The 25,048-nt window shown below is 38.1% G+C and overlaps 1 long non-coding RNA gene across 1 annotated transcript; it reads right to left on the bottom strand.

Moving 5' to 3' along the window:
• Window positions 1–120: 120 nt before the first annotated feature.
• LOC135413816 (uncharacterized) lies at window positions 121–12,751 on the bottom strand. Its single transcript, XR_010430399.1, has 4 exons — window positions 12,465–12,751; window positions 8,626–8,762; window positions 1,975–2,054; window positions 121–963 (listed from the first exon to the last, which is right to left on the bottom strand). It is a non-coding gene; the product is annotated as an uncharacterized LOC135413816 (long non-coding RNA).
• Between the last annotated feature and the right edge of the window lie 12,297 nt (window positions 12,752–25,048).

Below are 25,048 nucleotides of genomic sequence, written 5' to 3'. Positions count from 1 at the left end.
CACTTACACTTTAAGTAATGGTTTGAGACAGTCAGCAAGATGTGGAATTCTGACAGTTTGTGCCTCTGTGACCCTCTTAGGGGAACGTATTTCAACTTGCATAAGTAACTTGAAGTAGAATGTGTTTTATTTATTAGTGCTTGTGAGCTTGTATTTTAGGATAAACAACAGAAAGAAATAAGAAAAGACTGTCATGGTGAGATGCAATTTATGTTTTAATTTGCAATGCTTGCAGTACTCTAAATCACATGCACAAAGACCTGGCATTTCATGAAGCAACATTTCCCCCCCCCCAAGCAATTGGAAATCCAAACATACAGGAAGATTTCAAAAACCATAGGAGCCTGTAACAGTCTCTAGTCTTAATCAGCTGCTCAGCCTCCTACAGAATGCACACCAGAATGAGATGCCTCAGATTACAAGTCACATAGCATTTTACCTTTGCATAAAATATTACTTAGTAATAATTTCTGTCTATTAGTCATAGCAAAAGAGCATATCTTTGTATAAACCCTCTCCTTGGAGGCACCACATACTTCCCCTTTCTATCACATCATACTTTAGGAACTTAGTCTTCTGAGTCAAGTCTATTTGCAGCCAGTCCTTTCCCACACACAGGATTATCTCACACTCACAGATGAGATCACATTAACTTGCCTCATCTCCACAATGCCAGCCTCCCATATCAACTGCTTAAATTTTCTCACATAAATATAAATGCTGACTTCTGTGTTAAACTAGCATGGACAGAATTTCCCTATAAGCATCTTCAAAAAAATTTCTTAACCCGTTTCTTTTTCTGGGATGTCTGCCATTAACTTTACAGCTTCATTTGCTGACCAGCGGTGCCAGTTCTTGTTTCTTCTTTCCTCTAACTATTATCTTCTGTTTTACAGCAGGACCATCCAGCCTTCAAGATGGAAATTGTCTTTTTGTTCAGTATTTTGTCCAGCAGGTAGGTAGCTATTAGGATCATGAATAAGAAATTATTTCTTAAAGTCTGCTGAGCAAGACAAAGATGAGTAAGATGTCAGATTGGAGAGAAACTTGTACAGAGCTGAAATGTGTATGAATCATGTCTGGAATCATAACGTCACTATTTCTGGTTTTTATTCTCTAACTTCAAAAAATGCAAGTTAGTTTCAAATTGTATTTAATCTTTTATATAGCAAAAAATCTCTTTTTCTTTGCAATAAAACACATTTTCAAGTTTTTGGAGTTTTATTCCTTTCCATATATTGAAATGAACTGTTATCTAAGCACTTGCTATTTGCCACATCATGCAGAGAAGCTACCAGATGCACGGAGTTTAATTAAATATCATACAGCAGCCAAAAACTTGGGCTTTATTGGAATTTTGGTAACAAGTTATGAAGCAATTTACTTCAGGTAATTTGGACATACTTGGCTCCAGACTTCTGTCTAAAAGCCACATGGTTGATGTGAAATGAGCTAATCGGTGACTGGAGCCCACTGGCTCGAGTCCCTGTCGTACCAGCCTCTGTGTCTGCTGCCTCAGGATATAGAATAGACGTGAGCAGGAACCAGGTACATTTTAAGCTCTTTCCAGTTGGGTAGAAAAGAGCCAAACAAATTGCTGGATCATGATGGATCCAGCTCAGACCAAGGTCTCCTTCCAAATTTGGAAGTCCTTATCTTCTGAGGTCAGAGATCAGAGGCTATCTAATTTCAAAGAAGAGAGAGCAGTAACCATTTTTCCCAGTGTGCTGACCCTATTTCAAGGAACAGACATGGATGAAACATGTGTCAATAGCCTACACATTATTCTACATAAAATTGTACAGACCGCAGTAATGGCAACTGAATTTTGCTGGGCTGCAAGAAGTCGCAACAGTTAAAGACACAGTAAAGATGAAAATTGTTCAAATAATCCCCATTAAACTCATTTTATTTGGGTCTCTGTCATCGAACTTCAATAACAAATGTCTTTTAATAATACATTTAAACATTCACCTTATTCTAGGATTTCAGTCTCTTCTTGCTGGATTATTTTGACATCTCTCCTTCAGTGACAGGTAAACTTTGTCAGCTGCCTGAAGTCAGAGATATGAGAGAATATGGTGTCTGAAATCCTTATAAAGATACTGTGTAGTCAGTCAAGACCAGTTCAAATGAAAACCCCCAAATTGTGTCCCTAGCATGCTGCAAAACACATATAAATTGTATGGATTGGTGGGTCTTGTAAAGCTTCTGTGTTGCAGTACAATTGCTTTCTCTCCAAACCCCAGCATGTCAGATTCCAGAATTTTCCTTAAAACATCTTGCTTAACTTTAAAGATAATTAATGATCAATTTTAATAGTAACTCTCTAGAAGATGCTTACAGGGCAATACACCACTCTTTCCCTCTTAGGGTGGTCTGCTCTGTCACACAGGTGACTGCAGAAGAGCAGTACCACAGTGGTGCATATGTTTAATAGTTCTTTCATACAAAGATTTCCTCACTTGAAAGTTCTGATTTTAAAAGAGGATCTAAGTCAGCCAAATTAAACATAGAAAGAATCTATCTGTTATCATTCCCTAAATGAAAAATATCAAGTTAACATCCATTTCAAACTTAAAGCTATGACCGGACCCAGCCCACAGGGGAGTCTCCCAGGGACTCAGGTAAGTGACATTACTGGAAAACTCTCCAGTATAGTAAGGCCTTCTGATCACTATCTGTTACTGATTGTTCAAGTTGGGAGTGATGAAGTAACAAAGAGAAGTCCATGGGCAATCAAAACAGACTTCAGGGCCCTGGGATGATTGGTTGAAGGATCAGGAGCACAGGTAGCGATTTCCTTGATCTTTCCAGTAACAAGGAATAATATTGACAGGAATAGGCAGATCCGTCAGGTCAACACATGGCTCTGAGGTTGGTTTAATCAGAAAAATTTGGGAGTTTTTTGACCATGGGATGATCTATTCAACACTTGATCTACTGACACCTGACAGCATGTACCTATCTCAGAGGGGAAAAAGAGTTCTAGCACAGGAGCTTGTGGGGCTCATTGATAGAGCTTAAAACTAGCTTGGAAGGGGGACAGGGACAAAACTAGGCTCACTGGCAATGAGTTATGGGATGGTGTGCCAAAACTTGAGGAAATAAGCACTCATAGGATCCCTCAATCTGCCTCAGCAGATGTTGGCTACACAATGTACCACACCTGAAATGTTTCTACACCAATGCCAGAGCATGAGGAACAAAGAGGAGCTTGAAGCTTTGGCCCATTCCCAGAGATTCGACATCATTGGCATAAGTGAAACCCAGTGGGATGAATCCTGTTCCTGGAGTGCCCTGTTGGATAGTTACAGGCTCTTCAGGAGAGATAGACAGGGTAGAAGAGGCAGAGGCATGGCACTGTATGCAACAGAAGGTTGGAATGTATGGAGCTCACAGTTGGCACTGGCACAGCTGGGAGCATCTGGATGAGAATCAAGGGGCAAACAAATAATGTAGATCATCATGGAAGTCTGGTACAGACCTCCCAGCCAGATCGATGACACCAGTGAATTATTCTCTGAGGTACTAAGGGACACTTCCAAGTCAACTGCCCTTGTCCTTATGGGGGACTACAACTTACCAGAAATTAACTGGGAGCATCACACAGCTGGTACAACCTGGGCCAGACAACTCCTAAAAAACCTTGATGACAACTTTATGGAACAGGTCCTAAGGGAGCAGACTCAAAAAGACACTCTCCTTGATCTGCTGTTTGTCAACAGAGCGGCTCTTGTGAGCAAAGCAGAGGTTATGGGCCCTCTTGGCCACAGCGACCACAAGGCAATCAAGTTTAAAATCTCTATTGACAGGAGGAAAAGTGCCAGCAAAACCTCAGCTCTGGACATGAGGAGAGCAGACTCCAGGCTGCTCAGGGAATTAGTGAGTAAAGTCCACTGGGAAAATGTTTTTGCAGGTGCTGGGGCCCATCAGTGCTGGTCACTTTTCAAACCTCACCTCCTCAGGACACAGGAGCAGCAGTTGCCACATGTTGAAAGTCAAGCAGGTGAGCCTGCTTGTCTGAACAGGAATCTTCTCTTGGAAATAAGGCAAAAAAGGAAGGAGGATGCCCAGTGGAAGCCTGGTCAGGTGACAGGGGAAGAATATAGAGATGCTGCTGCCACTGTAAGGAGAAAATTTGTGCAGCCAAAGCCCAATTGAATCGAAGCTGCCAGAAATGTGGGGATAATAAAAAGAGTTTTTTCAAATACATTTACTGAAAAAGGTAGTGTAGAAATAACAGGATGAGGATGGTCACCTCCCAAACAGGGACAGAGACAAGGCAGAGGTGTTTAATGCATTCTTTGCCTCTGTCTTCAACACTCATGATGGACCAGGGGGTCTCAATACCCTGAGCTGGAGGACCACGACTGTGAGAATTATCAACTTGCTGTCAACCCTGAAGTTATGTGGGATCTGCTGCTCCAGTTGGAATCCTACAAATCTCTGGGGCCTGATGGGATTCATCTCAGAATACTGAAGGACTTCGCTGATATCATCAGAAAGCTCTCTCAAAAATTTTTGAGCAGTGTTGGGAATCCGGAGAGATCCCAGCTTTAAGAAACAAGGAGCCTACAGCACATAAAGTAGAGGCATCAATGTTTAGGAAAAGAAATGAAGAATTTGTTATCTATTTAAGATTGTAGATTGACTATAGAAGGACCAACTATACTTATTTAAACAGGAATTAAGACTGAACTCCAAGGGTAACACATCTACTCATAGGAAAAAATTACAATGTCATTTTTAATCATCATAAATATTAAGAACAACAGGTTTTTGTCTTTGCTGAAAGATGGACAATCACAGAGATGAAACCATAGCTTAGGGGTGTTATAATGAAAGAAGAGGATGAAAGGAACAAAAACAAACCAAAGGAAGCATCTCAGTTAAAAACAATAAATTCAGTCCTAAAAATGTTACAGCATTCAAGGCGTTGCTAGCTTTCATGAGATTCACAAAGGGACACTTTAGCTTTAATTTACATTGGCCTGAGCCAATCCAATAAAAAACATCGGAAATCTAGGTAAAATTTAACTAACAACAATAGCTTGCTTAATATTAAAAGTATGTTCACTCCTTCTCTTTTGTCGCTTCTCCACAAGCCCAAAGTTAAAGCTGAGAAAGAAAAAGAAGACTTCAGAACATGAAAATTTTTAATTGTGTATCTCTCCAAATATTCCTAAAAATCTAAATCCAAAAGGTTCACAAAATGTTATTTTAAGCAAATTGAAAAAAATGCTATTGGTCTCCGTTAGAGTAAGTTTCAGATGAGGATTAAACTGTATGTCTAGCACAGTGATTCTTTAAAAAAAGAAAATCAGAGCATTAGGGCTATGAGGATAGGAGAGAAGAAGTTTTTTTCCTGCTTTTTCACTACCTGGGAAGAGAAGGTGTCAAAGAGTCATTGACTCTCAGCTTTCTCCAAGAATCAGAGTGATTATGACAAACACCACAAGCTGTTCTGTCATATTCAATGACTGTTTCATAGAGAAGGGAAAAAGACACTTTATTTTCTGCATTATTCTTTTGCTTGGAAGTCATTAACACACTTACTTAAACTCACTGATCATCTTAGCTTATAAATTCTTTAGAAATACTATGGGACTGTATAATCCAACAGAACATAGCAGAGTCAGATCCTCCTTTTTTTCTAGAGAGTAACTTTGTTGAATTTTTTCTAAAAATATTTAGGAAAATGTTAAATCATTTTGTAGTACAGGGAGATTCGGGGGAAAAAAAAAAGCGAAAAACAAAGACAAAAAACCAAAATGTCCAGTGCACTTTCTTAAAAATAAAAAAGAAAACATCTCTCCCATTCCTTACTCAAATGACAACATTTGAGACTAAGGGACTGTCCTCTGCTCCCAGACCTCGGTAATTCCCAAACCAGTTACCCAAACGACAGGTACATCACACTTGGCAAATGCAGCATCCACAGACTGGTAAATTGTCCAGAGTAAAGGACTGGAGTAGATCTGGAGATCTCAGTAAACCCTTCAAAACTGATGCAGGGAGGTGAAACACAAGTCAATAGGAGACTTTCACTTTTCAGAGACTGGTGTCAAATAGTGATTTGGGTCTGCCTGCAGGGGGGACGGTCCTCTGACTCACAGGTGGGATGTGTTGGATTTACATCATTTAGCCCCCATATTGCAATCTTTTTATAATTTCTTTTCCACAGTAGCTTATTCTCACAAAAGGATGATGCCAGGTTAGTTTGAGTAGCAGGTGCCAGTTTACTAGGTTATAGGAAGATCCCTGAAGAAATAAAATTCCACATCAGTTCTCTCCTTTCTGTATATGATTACAAAGCAATGCTTCAGACGCCTTAATAAAGTAACCTCAAGAAAGTGCTGCCAGAAAAGGTACTTTCTCCTCTCTCTCCATTCAACTCTAGTATCATCATAGAATTTGAACAAGGAGTATTGAATTCCCAGGACATTCCTTTATACTCCCTGGAAGGTGCAAGTCATGTCTCATTCACTCATGAAAACCCCAGTTTTGTGCTAATGGGCTTTGGTATTGTCAGTTGTTACTGTGTTTTGTATCACAACCCTGCCAGATTTTTGGACAAAACAGAATCAAGGCCTGCTCTGGAAAAGACAACTTTTCTTTTAATCACCATCAGTTCTAGAGGTTTCCCATTGAAATTCACCAATTCACAAACATGCCTGGAATTTTATAAACTGCAAGTATGAAATGATAGCTAAAACAATATCTAAATGAAAACAAAACTTTCAGATGTGACTTGTTTTCATTTTTGAAGATAATGTAGATTTGACAGATACCACAGAAATAAATGGTTACTGGCTTTTTTTCCATGAGCAACTCAACATTCATCTAGTTGTGAAATAAAAGTAAAATAGAGTTGTTTTCTCTCAAAGGACATCATTACTAAATGTGTCATTTTAGAAGTAAGGCAGAAATCAATCAGCTTATCTTCTATGGAGCTAAGCATTCCAGAGCGTGTTGCTTGAAAATGGATCCACCTAAGAAAAAAAATTACTTTTTGGATTGAAATAAGTTTGTTTTTCTCATGCATGCCATTTATCTCATATACGATAATCAACAGGCAGTCTACTTGCATTTTAAACAATATTTACATATTTGAAAGGTGTTTTCATTTTACTACACTACAGTAAGACTTAGGATTATGCTGAAAGTTTCTAAATACTTTAGAAATATGTAGTACTTAAGGTTCTGTCACCACTAATTAGGAAATATATTAATTAAACTGATAACTGAACAAAGTGGTTAACATCAGAAGAAACCAAATAGAATGTGAGAGGCAAAGAAAATTAGCAGTTTCAATGGAATTTCAAATCAGAAGAACATAAAAGAGGAAGAAAAAACTCCTCATTTTCCTCAGTAAACAAAAGAAGGGTTGAATGGAGGAGTGAAGTAAACAAGTACTATAATGAACTGAATTGTTATGAACTATAAGAAACTTCCCAAATTACTGAGTTTAAGGAAATAAACAGGTAAAATTCTTCCACAGAGTTCTCTTCCTTTAAATACTTCTGCATTAAGCATTCAAGAACCTTTTTGCCCTTCATGCAGAACATATTTCCAAGTTTCCTCATGTGCTGGGCATAGATTTATATATTAGTACAGCCTTGTTTCTCCTGCAGTTTTCTGATATATCCCAAAGACATTTATACAGAAACACATCCTCTCTGTCTCTCAGCTTCCCAAGCATCTTCTCTTCTAAATAAAAGACACACTTTAGGCTAGTCACTCTTTCAAATTGCATATTCTCACTTTTTTACATTCTGAGCCAACGTGTGTGTAACACCTTTAACAAAACAGTAAAACTCAAAAATCCTGGTGAGAATTATACAAAATGCACTCTTCAAGATGGAAACAATCAACAATGAGGCCAACTCCTGTCACGTCTCTTCAAGTCAGGCTCTGGGCACTGAAGTCAACCAGACTAAGCAGACTAAGCTCCTACCTGTGCACTCCCTGAGCAGCACCTACAACTGCAAAACAGTCCTGTAATATCACAGAATCACAGAATATTTTGAGTTGGAAAGGACCCACAGGGATCATCATAATAAAGTATTTTAAAGTGAGCTCTTTTGCTTTACGCATGAGTGCTCTTCCCCTGAATAAAGTTTTAGCTAGAATTAGTCTTTCTGAACTAACACAGCAGGATCAAAATCAGGTCATGAGGAAATCTTTTACAGGATAGGCACCAGTAACCAGATCTCCAGCCTTACATAAATTGCTGTTTCTGTAAAGGGATTTTATATGTAATAACAGTAATGATGGCAGTTTAAAAAATCACATTTCTCATCAACATTTTTGAAATATATAATCTGTGATTGTGTTCCATTTCAATTTCTAAACAAAGTCTTTAATCCAAACCCACTTAAATTCCCGTGCAGAACCGTTATTTCCAAGCCTCTGCTTTTGAAATGTGCTAAAGTCATGGCCTTTGTTTCAGTATTGTTCTACTCTTCTGCCCTAGAAAGTAATATTGAATTAGTAATGCTAGAATAGAAGGTTTTTTCTAAAATTACTAAGGTTATATGAAACAAACTCGTGACTCCTCTAATATTTTGAATCTTTCACTAATCATTTGAGACCCACTGGATAAAGAGATTCAACTCATACCATCACATAAGGCATCAGTCAGCTTGGAACCATTTCATCAGGCTTCCTTTTGGTGCCAATCTCCATTATGCAAAGCAGCTCTTTAAACATTCAGCATTTGTTGCCCTGGTTTCTACAGTACCATTATGCTCTGTAACCTGGAATAATGGAAAAGAATGGTATAAGAAATGCAAAATAGCAAAACCTCAGTCTTTTTAAAATCTTGTCCCCTTGTCTACTGACTATTCGATATGCTTAGAAATTATCACAGTGTCTTTCCCAAGCCTAAGCTCTCAAAGCAAGAAGCAAAAAACACTGTTGAGCTTTATTCCTGTGTTGTATCCTTGCAGGGCAAAAAAAAATGAAAGTAGTAGTTTTTACTCTGAGAGCGTCACACAAATGTAGGAGGTCATACATTTAAAAGAAACACAAGTAGATGATGCATGGAAAAGAAGTTTAGTGATGACAGCACTACTTCTCCTTTAAGTCCCTAAGCCAACAGTTTTGAAGGATGCTTTGCAGATACTCTCCTTAATCTTGCTGGTCATCATCAGAAAGACCAGGTTTTGTTTGACCTTATTCTATTTAACTGTAAACATTTATTGACATCAAGAAAATATTTTTTTAATGTCTTTAGGCTGCATATCCCACTAACCCAAAGGCTGCCTGAACAACTGCAAGGCATCTAAGCTGCTGAATATATTTCTACTTATAAATGAATTTATTTCAAGATGGTTAGGGTTTGTATTACATTAAAAATATAGCATGATGTCAAACTAAAATTTGCTTCTGTCAAAAAGCCACTGCTAGAAAAATAATCTTAATGTATTGGTAGCAGATATTTTATTTGGGCTACTACATATGTATTCTGAATATTTATCTCCTTGCATTATATCATCTTCATCTATACATTATACTGGATACTCTGGTTCTATCTATGATACATAAACATGTTTCACAACATTTATGTAAAATGCAAACTACAATTATACTTGACAATTTTTATTAGTTTTTTTCCCCAGACAAAATTGTATCAGGCATAAGTGTTACTAGAATGATAAATTGATTTTTAACACTTAGGCGACTATAAGTACCAAACAAACTAACCCCTCATTTGTCTAACACCACCTACACTGGGTAAGGAAGGGAACTCGTCCCCAGAGTTCAGTGTTTGCTTCACTTTCAGCACATGAAACTTAGAAAAAGCAGACATGGGGATGGGAGACAAAATGGTGATGAAAGAAAATTAACCAAGAAACATAACTGTCAATTTATGAAAAAAGCAATTTTTTTAACATTGATATATTCCAAGTGTTCATTTTACCATAATACCACTACTTGCAGATTGTGGAACAGATTTTTAGTCTTGTATTAATGCAAATAATAGTCTTTAAATCAGGTTTTCTTCCATCTAACTGATACAGAGCACCACTTGCTAAAGTATTTTTAACACTTCCTTCTGTTCTCCCAATTTCTACTTCAATTTGTCCATTAATTTGCAATCTATAATAATTGACATGATATATTATAGCAAGGATACAGCTTTTGACCTTAAAATTATAGTAATTATTCCAGATAATGATTTATGGTTACAGTTTAGATAGACAGACACAGAGAGTTTAATTTTGGAGCACTTCCTAATTCTTCCTATTAAATCCGAGCTACACAATGAAAAAACATACGTATATACTGAAAATTATTTTATTTAGAGAAGGCAAGAGTTTTAATGGAGATCATTCTGACTATAATCAATGTATACAGAAATAACACAGATGGACTAATAAGAATTATTCACTAGGAGAAAAATTGCATTCCAATCTTTTGTTTACCTTTATCATCTCTACAGATTCTTCTGAAATCATTTTAACATCCAGATATATTACATATGCCCAATTAGCAAATATCTAGCATGAGATATACATATTAAGAAGTAAGAGATAATGAAAGTAGATATGAAGAGATAAGTCAAATCACTCATCTGATTGCAAAATTTCTTTTTCTGAAAGACTGCCACAAGGATAACTTTTTTCTGTTGTCATTGCCTGAATTAAAATAACCATTTTGATTTATTTAAATGTGTAATGCCATTAAGAAAATTGTTTTTTAAGCATCCCAATTCTTCGGATTGAAATAATTATCATTTTTATTGTGATGCAAAGTAACTCTGTAATTAGACCTGACACCAGAAAGCTGAGTATAGAGTAATGTCTTAATTTATTTGAAATATGGACAGATAAATATGGACTGATACAGGTCCTTCTTTTCTATTTATGGAACTCTTCTGTGAAAATACTGGTGTCACTCCTTTTTTACAGGGACTTACTGTAAATTCAGTCTTCTGGCAATTATGTGACACGTGTTAACTGAGGAGCAGAGCTGCATGGTCTACATAGTGACTGGGTACCATTTCCTTCAGGAAGAGAGGTTTCTCATTATACATATGGAAGATGTAAAAGGGCACCCTGTCCTGTGCTGTCCTTACAAGAGCAGCATGTCTGGTTGGTAGCTGCACAGAAGCTCAGTGTTTTGGGAATGGCAGGGAAAACGAGTCTATTTCTGATGCTGAAGATGGATCTGAGTAACGGATAGCTGAGTAAGTAAAGGTAAAATAGCGAAGTCTTCCCTTCTCAGAAATGTGATGGAATCTCCTAATGTTAGCAAGAGAGCAGGGCAAATAAACACTGACATTACAGAAAGCAAACACAAAAGGCAGCACTGATAGAATTCAGACATCTTTTCACACTTCCATATCCGACCTTTCTGAAAGAACCATTACCTATATCTTATTGAAAAGTTTTACTCTACCTCATTTATTACTATTCAGCAAACAAAAGTAGCCTACACCAAGCCTAAGGATAAGCTTCCTGTAGAAATAATTCTTTCTCCTGATATAGTGAGAACTATGAAATATGCTTAAGGTCTCCACAGCTTATTAATTTTGCTGAGAAGAATTTTTAAAAGACGAGGAAATACTGGAGGAAATTATCTTGAAAGCATTAGTGAGATCAAAATTGGGGTTTATTGTTTATCATTTGGAATATATATTGAACGTTTTGAAATTAGCAGTGAAGTCCAGTGCAAAAGCACACCTACTCTCAGTATCACACTGATCAGTGACTCCAACCTCCTTTCCTTTGACTAGGATAGAACTTTCAGGAAGACCAGTAAGCAAGTCTGCTGTTGTGTATCAGCAAATCAATACTGATTTTACAGCAGTTAAGGAATTTCCACCCCGTTTCTCTCCAAGATGTCATTTTCACTCTATACAAACTAACATACACAATCACCAGTGCACACCCTCACATCCTCCAGAGGATGTTGTTAATGTAGCATGGGGGAAAGACAACCAGAGATGATTAACTTCATCTAATACCATCTAATACATGAAGTAATCTTCACTCTTTCAACTACTCCAAGGCAGGAAAGAAGCACATTTGAGTTACTCCCAGACTCAGGAGTGCCATCAGCTCAGTACCTGCACAACTCAAATATTTTCCCCTCAGAAGTATTTCTCTAATGGTACCCATTAAAAAAATCACACAGATTAGCAGGTCTGCAGTGTTGTTTGATTCAAACTAGGATTCAGTTCTCACTGAATGAAATTGCCAGCTAATTATCCACCATCAAATATTTATCTAATGGACCTTACAGAGGAAGAAGGATCTGGAAAAGAAGAACTACTTTCATATCTAAGATCCAAAAAATAGATGACTGAAACACTTAAAATATAGTATTAAATAGAAAAAAGGAATCAAAACTCTGACATAGCATCTTCAGATTAAATAGCAGAATGCATACCCAGGATTGTTACTCAGGACTGGGGGAGGAATGATGGCAAAGAGGAAGAGGTGACAAGTTACTGCATTAAAGTAGCTTGGATTGCCGCAAGAAGCACCTGGTGAAGATCTTTAGAGCAGCAATAGAAGAAAAACTGCACTTTTCTCCTTCTTTGCCCTCCAGGTGCCAAGGGTCCTTTGGAGATCTCAGCAGGCTTTTGTCTCTCAAGTATTCCTGAGAAGAAAAGGTTGGGAGGTGAGGACTTCCAGATCCAGAAAGTCCACGACACTGACATGAACAGAATATTTGTCAATAGTCCTATTTAAGGTAAAAAAATCAGGCACTTCTTTTGTTTGCCACTGGAGATTAAGTTGACACTTTTATCAAGGAGAGGTTGTCTGGTGGGCCCAGTTAAAAGACAAAAATTAAAGGTAAGACTGGGCAGCAGGTGTCTGCAGTGGACAAGCACATCAGTGGGGTTCAGCAGGATGTTATCCTAACCCTGGACTCTTCAACCTATTCAGAGATCATAAAGAAAAGAGATCAGTAACATCACAAAGTCTGTTGATGATAAGTAGACTTGATACTACATCGAACCAAAACTGCTTACAAGAGTTTACAGAAGACCGCCAGGATGTTGAATTCCTGAGGAACAAGTCCATGCTTTCAGTAAACACTGAAACATGAAGGTGTCACTATTCTGTGAGAAGAATATCACTGTGTGCTTAATGTACAAATACTTTTCCCCCAGGAACTCACTAGTGGTTGTTGTCAGCTCCGAAATGGAGGGTCTTTGGGTTGACTCTGTACATGCACTTCTATGTTCAGTTGCAGTCACAATAATCTACCAGAAATCTTCTCCCTTCAGGACAGCTGTATGATGAGAAATTTTTTGCACTCTGTCCAGAGTCTTCTCCTCCTTAAAATATTATTTCTATGGGAAAATAGTTCTTTGCTGAATACAAACACACTTTCTGATCCAAAGCTTTTCACACAAGCGGCGCTACCTCACAGCTGTAGAAAGCTTTTTTCTCCCCTCCTGTCTCAGCAATGAACTATCTTTAGTAGCTTTGACACTGATACATGGAAGTCTGACCTTACTTGACAAAGATATTAAGTTTAATTCAGTGAAAGCTTAATTAAGAGGGCAGTTAGATCAGTAAGATCATAGGAGCCTGACTTTTTTTTAATTTTAAGATGGCAAGATGGCAGTAAAAAGAATGAGAAATTCCTTTGTGTATAGGCTAACTTAGACAATTTCACATAAAGAATCAGTAAAGGCATTGAACAGGGCACTAAATGTATTTAATTTCAGTCCTCTATTAGCAAGAGCCATTCTGTTGATTACAATAAACCCCTAACATACACACACTCAATATGAGATAATGCAAACCACCAGTGATTATTTTTAAGGTGACTGCAACTTTCAATTTAGGACTTAAGCAGTGCCCATTTACGCACATGTATGAGAATCACTACTCACTTGCATAAGTAGTCAAAGAAAAAGTTACTATTTTTTCAAATGAAATGCCTATATAAAAGCAAATTTTGAAGGTTTTATTTCCCCATCCCCACTCTGGAAAAAATCAGCAGAGATCTTGCAGTTCCTGTTTTATGAAATATCTTCAAGGCTTTTAGAGTGGTATTTTAAGTTATTTTACCTAACACAAAGTGTAAAATCAAGAATTTAGTTTCATAGCAAACAAGGGAACTTTCTAATTCATGATCTCTCGTGACTCACTGTTTTCAATCCATCCAAATCAGTGATCATTGGAGTAATACTTCTATTGTGAGACTTTTCTATAGTCTAACATAACTCAGTCCCAAGAAGGTTTTATTTGTTATTTAATCTACCTTTTCCCTTAAGTCTCATTTTATTACTTAGGTCAATTCAAGCAATGCCTCATAATTCTTTCCCCTGCAGAACACTAGTTGGTTTTGTTTCCCTGCATGGCACCTCTCTTACCTTTCTGGAGATTCTGTGGAAGACCTCCACTTGATAGGCATTGCCACAATCCAACTGATTTTAGCAGAGGTCTAACAGTTTGTATCAGTGGAATATCTGACAGAACATCATCATCATCATGGCCAGTCTTCGCGAATGAAGATTTGGGAAAGGTCTTTTACCCTTCGAGCCTGTGCGGTGGATATTTTAGGTGGGACACGGTGTGCACTGAACTGAGCCCACCCTTTAATCCTGAGGTTCATCTGCCGGGGCTGAGCGAGCTCGGACAGTGGCAGCGAGGTCCTCAGGACGTAGGTTTGTTTAGAGTGACCTTCTCTTAGATGGATGACCTCACAGGGCTGACGAGCTCCATCTGCCCGGAGGAGTTCCCTGACTGGGAATCGAACCCGGGCCGTGGCAGTGAGAGCGCCGCATCCTAACCACTAGACCACCAGGGGTACTTGTGACAGAACATATACCATCTGTTTATGACCATCACTGAAGTCAAACACTGAAAAAGTGATTTAGGGATAACATGAAACTACATCCAGTCCTAAGTTTCTCCAAGTACTTAGTCCTGACCTATCTACTTTGAATTCTATATTTTAACTAATTTTTTTTAAAGGATGGAAGTGAATAAAATTAGAATTTTCTTTGCAGCCCACCATAATACAGCACCAAATGCACTTAACATTAACAAACTGTTTTAACCCTTGTGCTGAATCATTAATCTTCAACTGGATCCAAGAAGCATCCTCATTACATGAATAATGTAGTTTTATACCCAAATTAAAACTAAGGATAACTGAAAGCAGAGTAAAGAAGAGATAGGAACGGCGGCATTCAAAAACCATCATAAATGCCTTTACAAATAATAAATAAATTCAGAGAGTGTTAGGGACTAAAGACTAAGCTTTAAACAAACTTTTCCTGCCTGTGTAATTTATCCACCCTTTCTTTCCCTACTCTTGCAAAGTCTGAATAGCGAAGTCAGAACAAATTAAGCGTATTCTCACTTAATTAAGCAAAGAGCATTTCAAGCTAATTCATTTTATAAGAGTATGGCCTTTATGGAAGCCAAGTAAAATATAGTTTTAATGATGTCCATTTTGTCTACTTTCCACTGAAAAGAAAAATTATTAAGTAGACAAACTCACTTATGGTGACCAATATGGTGTCTGAATAGGAGAATTTTATGAAAGCATCATCGTGATGCCATTGATTTTTGACAGCACCTTAACTGGGTCTTTGGGGTGCTTGGACCATTCCATATTTTGTATTCTGTAATGAGAGTTACAATAAATAAAGACACACTGCAGTTCCAAATTTGTGTCCTTTTTGGAGCTGTGACTTCAGTAGTCCTCAATAAAAGCTAGAAGAAACACCCATGCTGGTGAAAAAACCAATTGGGTTCTGCTGCTAAGCTGAAAGGGTAAGATCGGATCAAACAAGGCAAAACAAGTTATGAGTGTGTTGTAAGAGATGAAGCATACAGGCATTGTGCTGGAACATGAGCTGATGTTGACTACAAGGAATTCTACTTTAAAACACATGAATCAGAAATAGTTTCAAAATAAGAAAGCGCAACAAATCCTTTCAATTTAGCCAATTCCCTTTACCATCTATTAAATTAATTGGTCATATTCTTTCAATATAAAAACTGTATTGAAAGACTTTATATTTTAAAGATGAAATTCTCAAGTGGAACAGCATATTAATACTCCAAAGAGACATCAGGGTTTGTTTTATGAGGCCATTAAAGACTGTCTTGGGCAGCTGAAGGCAGTTGGCAGGACCTACGGAGTAGGTATTAGCAGCTCATAAACCACACCCCGGCCTGCCTGATGGCTTTGGGAATTTGAGATAAAAAAGTTATCACCAGATGAGATCATGCAAAGTTCTGCCTCACTCCTTTATGGACGCACACATTAATTCTGAGAGTGCGTGTGAAAACGGAGGAAGAAAACACTAGGAAAATAGTGGGTGTTTTTTGTTCTGGGGTTTTGCTTTGGTTCTTTGTTTGTTTGGAGTTTTTTAATTGAACAAATGGATTAAAAAAAAAACCAAAATACTCTTACACATCAAATTACACATGCCACCTTCACCGACAGCAACGCCATACAGAGGGCCTGCCTGCATTAACGATTCCTGGCAGTGTGATAGACTGAAAACAAGGGCAGAAGGAATAAGAAGAGTTGTTGCTCTTAATCTAATTTTTTAAAAAAAAAATTATACAAGATGACCTGAGGGCATTTCACTTCTCTTTCAGCTTGTGTCCCTGCCTTTATGGCAGCCCCCCTTGCCCCCACAAGAGACCATCTCTTTGTTCAGTTCGGGGGACTCCTATGAGCTGGTGCGGAGGGGGTTCTTTTCACTACCCCAAACCAAAACATGTTCTTGTCAGAACTGCTAAACCTTAGGCAATGAAATGTCCATGGAAAAGTTGCTCGGGGCATCACTTTCATTCAGACTAAATCTGCCTTCCAAGTAAGGCAGCCAAAAGAGAAACCAAGCATTGACATTCTGCTCCAGATGATTGTCAAAATAGCTCCCCTTCCTCACACAATTCATTTTAGTGGTGGGTTTCCCTTTGCAGCATAGCATGCTGCAGAAATGATTGTTGGACACTTAAAAACAAACAAAAAAAAATACCCCAAAATTGCTAGTCAGCTCCTTTCTGTTTAGGAAAATAATAGAAAATACATTCCTTTTTTTCCACATTTTATGGTTGCCATTTTTCAGGCTTCTAGAAGTATATTCTCTGCTTGGTCCCTGATTGTATAAAAGTGATTCAAAAATAAATCTGTATTTCTGGTATCTTTATAACCGATGTGCTAACATGCTTTATACCAGATGTCACTCTCAGGTATTCCTTTCTTTTTTCCCCTTCAGTATTATATGCTTTAATATAAAAACATAACATCATAAAACTGTGATCCAGTCTTGTCTCTGTAATGCAATTGGAGAGTGTGTAATCATCTCTAGCTGCAGATGGAAAAGTCTATTTTTGTTGTTGTTGTCAAGGTTATTTGATTGTCTGGTAGCACCAAAGAGTCCAAATTAATAGAAAGGCTAGGGAATGATTTAATCTGAGAGCAGATGCGTCCTATAATGCAAGTTGCCTATAACAATTTCTCAAGACAGCATTCTGAGTAGGAAGGTAATGTTTGATGATCAGTACTCTCACATTCAAAGGCTAGGATGTGGAAACCTAATGCAGATGTATTTGTCCATTAATTGATGTCACTGCAACAATAAAAGCTTTCACAACACCTTAGCACTAATTTAAAGAGGTGCTCCTTCAAACTTAGTGCTAGCTGAAAATTTTCCTCTAAATGTACCTTGGAAAATTAAAGTTAGACAACAGAAGAAAGTTTCTGAAGTTTTAGACACTTACTCTTGGTTTGAAAAAATAGTGTCTTGCTCATGTTATTTCTATTGGTTTGAGTTTTGGTGTATTCTTATCAAAGGAGTTAAAAGGTTGCCAAAAACAACTTGTCCCATTTCTGCCTTCTGCACTCTCACTAGATAAAACACGGGGTCAAAAGTACAAGCTCTGACTGTCCAACAATGGTGGTTCTGCTCTTACAGGTTTTGGAAGCACTCGGCTTTGTTGAAGGGAGAACATTTCTTTCTCATTTTATGTTTGGCTCTGGCGATTGACTGGAGAACAAGAAATCACAGCATGTCTTGTGCTGGTAGTCCGTGAGGAACAGACGGGAAGGGAAGAACCCCAGCTCTTAACCCCCCACTCCTTCTTCCACTACCACCATACCCCTGTTGAACTGCTCTTTCCAGGTGTTACTTCCACTCAACACATTGCAATTTGTTCCCGATAACAAAGGTGACGATGCACAGCCACCTGACCTAAGTGAAATAACTACTGTGGCAACAAGCAAAAGGGACGTGAGGGTTCCCAAACATTGGAAATAAATCTGGTTTTAGCTAGCTGTTCTTGCATTTGGGTAAATAATCACTGTGATTTTGTTCTGAAATGCTTCATCTCACAGTCACTATTACCAATTTTCTTTTCCCAAGTGTTACAGATTTTTAAGGAACATATTATGTTCTGTGTTTGTTTTACGTGTATGCAAGAATGGATGTTGCATTTAAGACCATTGATGTGTCTGGTGAAGCCTTTAAATCACAAAGCATTTTTTTTAAATCTAGTCAAATTCCACTCTTCCAAAAGGAGTTGTAGTATTTCAAATACTCTTCATTACATCAGCGTTAATGAGATTGAGAACGACTGAGGGGCAAGAGAGGGGAAAAAAAGTGAGACTAATAGACAATAACACTTAACAAGGATCATCCTAGAAATAACTGTGTTACCAAGCACAGCAATGTCTGGAAAGCTTCACAGTATCAAAAGAAAGGTAAACATATGAAACACATCAGAAACCTATTTACAGGGGTTTCACATAAACAGACACTGGAGAGAAAACAGAGCGGCAGCAGCAGCAGAAATGTCTCTGCAGCAGGTTTGCAGTCCTGAGCCATGTTTCAAGGGAGGAAGGAAACAGAAGACGTGATTTTTAGGTCCTTGTCAGTTTGCAATGTGCTACTTTTTCCTGAGCCACAGGACAGATGATCTGCATGCAGCCTTCCCATGCTATAGCTGATAATCACCAACATCTCAGTTATCTGGGGGAAGGAGGGGAAGATACATGGCTGGGAAACACCTAATTGTCCACTCAGATATGTAAAACGAATTAAGTATATAAACTTCCATTCTAGTGTCATATTATCTGTTACATTTGTTAAAGAAATTTAGAAATTATTTACCTTTTCTGTTTCTTTAAGGCATTTGTGCAAAACATGGCTCTAAACAAAGCTAAAAACCTAAAAGAATTTTGAATTAATTATTAATAAGCATGCAAAATGTAAGGCAGTGTGACAGTCCAAGCAAGACTGCATGTAAAGCCATGCTAAGCAAGCACAAAGATTTCAGCCAGACAATTTCAGGTCTCTTGACTTTAAGTTTGCTCTCCATTAGAATTCAGAATAAACAGAACAACAAAAGTAGAAAAACATGTTAAATAGATGTGCAACATGCATGACAGATGACTCTGATGTGGTAAATAAAATATAATATCCTCAATTGCTACAGATTACTCATTCCATGAATATATGAAATACAAAATAAGAGCAGTGAATAAAACAGTAAAAAAAATCTTTTTTCAGAATGATATGCCCTTTCTAAAATAACAATTAATGATGTGGGCAGGAAGGAAGAGGTGTATGTTACAACAGTGGTCCCTAAAGAAGAGGAAGTCCAACTCGTGATGGCTCTGAACAGATCATTTTACCACTGTATCTTGTCTTGCATAGCAGCCAGTTCAGTGCAATCCTAGAATTGTTCAGTCTGAGAGGGACTTGTGGGGCAGATCTCCCAACCCAAGGTAGGCATGGGCCAGAGTAGGTTGCTCAGGCTCTGCTCAACCACATCTTGAATGCCTCCGAGGATGGAGAGTCCACAGTTTTGCTGGGCAGCCTGGGCATTGGTTACAAGGAAGACGAAGGGGTAGGGGGGAAGAGGGAAAAAGAAAGAAAGGAAGAGAAAGGGAATGAAAAAGAATCCAGACAATTTCTAAAGGTTAAGGAGTGGTTTGTTTTATGCAGTTGTAAACTGATGACTTCTGTTGCTCAGACTTCACACAGGCTTTGCCTCTGACAAACCAACTCGCACAGACTGACGTACAGTTTTCTTTGCTTCTGTATTCCTTTTCTATAAAGTTTGCAATATCTTACATTTACCTTAACCTACTTGTGCTACAATTCATTTTGCAGCTGACAAACCACCTGGCACTTTGTTTCCTTGGTGATTTTTGAAATTGAGGCATTGGAACAGCCTTACACCTCTCAGCACTTTGTACTAGGGCCAACAGGGTGATCCTTCACCGTGGCTGACGAACCACTCAGGGAGCTCTGTACTTGTGGAGGCAGCAGGTATTGAAGAAAACATCTCCCAGAGATTAAAAATAGCAAAGTAGATTCCCTATCATTGAAGTGGCCCAGAAGAAACCTTCCACCATAATGACTTCCTAACCTCCTCTTTACATGAAATCAGCAAAATAATGCAAAGACAAAGTAAGAATTACAAAAACATAAGGATTTGAAAGCAAGGACAATGAAAGTGACCATAACTAGGATGATAAACAAAGGAAAAATAAATCAATGAGGGAAAGAAAGTAAAGCTGCAGAGAAAGTGGAGAAGGTACATTGTAGTTCAATCTGCAGTCTCTCAGCATCTCCAGCACACGCAGCTAAGGCAGCAAACTGAAATGCACACCAGTTCTGTCTTAGCACCAGACATTAAAGCAAACATGCTAAGGAAATAAAAACATACCAACTCACCACATGTAGTCTTTTTCAACCTAAACTGGCAACAGACAGAAACTGAAATGAAATCCAATGTCTTGGTTTCTGCCATCAAGGTTTATAATGGACACAGGCTCCAGGAAAAAATCATACAAAGCAGCAGAATGAACACTGTGATAATCAGTTAACATATTCCAGCACTGTGATTTTCTCTACAATAAAGCCAAAGTTTATCTTTTGGCAAAGATATAAATCTGGGAAGACTGGAGGCCAAATCCATGGAATAAACTCCCTCAGCAAATGAGAAGACCATTCTCCACAAAATACTCCTTCTAGGCTATGTTTTCTCTAACAAATATAAGCAAAGAGACGCAAATGAGTTCAAAAGTCTAAACCAAGATACTTTGCTGCACACACTTTCTCTCTGGGAAAAGAATAAGAAGGTAAGAAATGCCAGATGTTAGACACACTTGGAAAGTCCTCAGATACTGTGGTGATGAATGACTGTAACCACCTCTTTAGGACACAGCGGACTCTTTATTGCCTGAAGCACAAGATACCATTCCCTTTTGGTAATGCTTGTGTACTGTACTATCATACCAATGAAGTTACAATAGGACTATTGTTTAAAAAATAATTTTAAAAAAGCTGTGAGATAAAAGATCATTCGTCATACCACCGAGGGCATTATTTTGCATAGTTTATAAAATGCATAACTGTGCTAACATACCTAATTGTCAAGCTACTCTTTTGGCAAGCTAACCTGTGAGTGCGTGCCAAACAGCAGGGAATACAAAATGGAGTGGGAAAACAGTTGAGATTTGATGGTGTTCTGCCTCCATGAAAATATATAATATACATATGTGCACTAAGACACTGAGAAGCATTCATAAATCTCATTTTAATATTGTCTCATTTTTTCTGAAGTTACTGTCGGAAAAAAAAGTAGGATAGCAGGATTTGGTTTACCATGTTGCATTATATTGAGCCAGATTTAGGATCCAAAAACACTGTCAGAGATGATCTTCTAGGTAGTCATCTAAGACTGTCACTATCTTAATTCTGTTTTACAATACATATATATGCATGTTTAGTGTTATGCCTTTATTCTTGCAGATACAGTGGTTAGTGACAGAGGAAAAAATCTCTGCCTTTGTCAGAAGCAAAGCCAAGCCATCTGGATAGTCATATGTTATGGCAGCATATTATTTTAAAAGGAGTTGTCTATGCTTCACTGGAAACATCAGGTCAGGTTTCTTGTCCTACTGCTTTTTAGGTTTGTTCATTTTTAGCCCAGTAACCTGTCAAACTCCTCTCCTGCTCTTTCTAGTCTTTTCCCCTCTGGCTCTTTCCATTACATCTACACTGGTAAACTGACCCCCAACACCCATAAAACAACCCTAGGAATTACCTGGGAGAGCACCAGCTCCCACCTGACAGAACTACACTAAGAACTATGCTAATCTTTAGATAGTGGGACTGGTCACAGGTTGGTTCAAACCTATTAAGATGGATTTTGATGCCAAGGCTCTTGACCTCCAGTCAAAACATAACTGATAGTCTGAAATCCCACACAAATTTTGCATATGTTTAGCAAAAAAATAACTGGCATACACATCAGTTGCTATAGGTACATATGTACATATGTCTGTGTGCGCTTATATATAGGCATAAAGCACCAGAAGCACAAAGATTTTGGAGAAAGCAAGTATGACTCATCAGTCACATATGCCAGAACCTCTGGGCTATGTAAATCTCTGGTAGCACAAAAACTGAGACACAGATAGAAGAGAGCAAGCAAACTTGTGCGTTTCCAGTCCCCGCCTCTCCCATCAGAGATCATGGCACTCAAACAGACATTTTCAAATCTAGTTGATTCAGCAAAGGCTAAAAGTTTTCTCCATGTGCTGTGTGTGCAGCATATCCTTGTGTGTCCGCACCTGTGGGTGAGGGCAGATACAAGGAGTGAGGACAAGGGAGCAGCTCTTCTGCATTTGTCCTCTGCAGGCACTTTTCTCATCCCCAAGTGCAATCTCCACTGCAGCAGCATGACTATAAAACCCTACCCCCAGCCAAATTCTTCAAATAGCCCAAATTTTCTGTTTCTGTGCCAAAGATGCCTCAGCCAGGGAAACAGCTCCCACCTATTTCAGCATTCTGCTTCCACAAAAATGCCAGTTCACCCATTTTCAAAATGCACAATCCATTACTTCCAAAACGCCTTGTCTTTTATTATTATATTGCCACCAATAGAGTGATATTTTTATACTTTTGGAAAAAGAAGATAAAAAAGTCTTTCCCCTTATTTCTTTCACCTTCCATAAGTCTAGTATTTTTCCCTATCTTCCTGCTCAAATCTCTGCTAAAACATACACAGGCAAGCAGGAATACATATGTTTCACTTTTCTAACCTTTCAGTTCTCCTGGTGCTCCTGTAGTCATGCCAGGCTTACTCAAGTATAATCCTTAACAGGTTTGAAGCATATGTATGTTCATCACTTAAGTAATATGTTTAGAAATTATTATTTTGAAATTAAATTATAGCTACATTACCAGAAGCTTTAGTTTTGAACAAGATAACAAATTCCTGAAAATAGAAAAACAACCTCCCTCCAATCCAGCTAACAGCAAAATGAACATATTCTGTTATAAAATATTTTACTTCCATTTATAACTCTTGTAAAGAAGTGGAGCCAATCGTAATGCAGGACTGATTTGTCCAGAAGGATCTCTTAATTTTAACGAGCCTATCAACCATGCCATGAGAAATAAACAATCATACCAAATGTTGCACTGGCAACCTGTGTGAATACATCTTAACAGCCAGTTACTACAGAACCGCTCGGTTTGATCTCCTACAGCCAAGCTCATACAGCACCTCAGTAACTGACTCGCTCTCCTAGAAAGTAATCCCGAGTCCTGAATAATCACCTCTGAGCCCTGTCTAGTGGAAGGGTTGAGTTAAGCACAGCTTCAATTGCAAGCTCAAAAGGAAATCCCCAGAAAAGCTTCTAAGCCGGCAGTTGGGCCCTCCAGGCAGAGAAAAGCGTTACGTACCCACTCCAGTGCCTGGATGAGCACTCTCACAACTGGAGTATTACACAAAAGAAAACCACTGCTCAACTCGACTCCCTTTTAGTGGAAAGAAAAAGCTGCCAGTGCATGTTGGGATTGGGTTTAATCTCACCAGAATGCCATGGGTATGCCCCGAGAGCCCCTTCCCAGACCCAGCAATCCTTAAGAGAGGTTTAGATGGAAACACATCTTTCGGAGGGATTATAATTCAAGCAGACACAATGACCAGAGAGACTCTAAAAAGAAGGTGGCTGCTCCAGAAGTTTAGGAGCCTGAAGACTGAGGTAACAGATAAGCAAGGTTGTGCTGTCCTAACTTACCTACTTTTTACCAGTCCTTTCTTTCTATTTCTCCAGTCATTTTTAAAGACTTGGCTTTGACTATTTACAAGTTTAAAATGAACACATGCTTCTAACACATTAGCAAAAAAGTTGTTTCCATCATCATCAAGAAAATATAATTTCCATGGTGCAATTTAGCAGCTGACTACAATTTTTGTGTTTACTATCACTGAATTGCAGAAAAAAGGCTTTTTCACACTTGAAGAATAAAACTTGTACGAGAATACTTCTTCACCCCTCAAATCCTTACCACCACAGATACAACAGGTGTTACTTTTATTATAGTGAGTATACTTATTAAAAGAAGTAATACACCTACCTTCAAAGAGTGCCTTTGTATTTTGGGCACTTTTTATTTCCTTTAAATCAATACTCCTCAGGCTCTTATTGCACAAAGAAATATGCTCTTTTCATAGATTTATTTAGTTCAAAAATTCTAATTGTTCATAGTACCCAAAAATAATTGGTATCATACAAAACTGTACTCTAGTAGTCCTTAATTATTTCAAGCCAAATTCACACTCACACTTCACTATAGCAAACGTATAAATCTGCTTTAGCTACAAGAGTTAAAAATACCCTATGCTAGAAGGATTGTACTGGAGGGCTTTAACAATCAAACCACTGGCATCCTCTGGCTCAGATGACCTCTGGAGATCTCTCCATGTTGGTACTGTGAGGAGAGTCTGGCCAACTCTTTAGGAATAAAACTTCCATTGGCAGCAGCATAGCTACACTCTAGATACTTCTTTCTGAGAATCATTAGTAGTTGTATTATAATGAAGAATATCACAAGATGCTCGAGCAAAAGCAGTTCCTGACCTTTAACTTAAATCATAATTAGGAGAGAACAAAAAGAAGATGGGCTAAATGCTTCGAAGAGGATTTAAATAATTATATTTGTTGATTTTTTAGAAAACTTAAAATTTCACTAAGGAGAGGGCCCCCTCTGAAGAACGGTTGGAAAGTACAACCCCTGAAAGGC

This window comes from Pseudopipra pipra, chromosome 4, assembly GCF_036250125.1.
Source record: "Pseudopipra pipra isolate bDixPip1 chromosome 4, bDixPip1.hap1, whole genome shotgun sequence".
Taxonomy (NCBI): Eukaryota; Metazoa; Chordata; class Aves; order Passeriformes; family Pipridae; genus Pseudopipra; species Pseudopipra pipra.
This window is presented reverse-complemented; position numbering and strand designations above follow the sequence as displayed.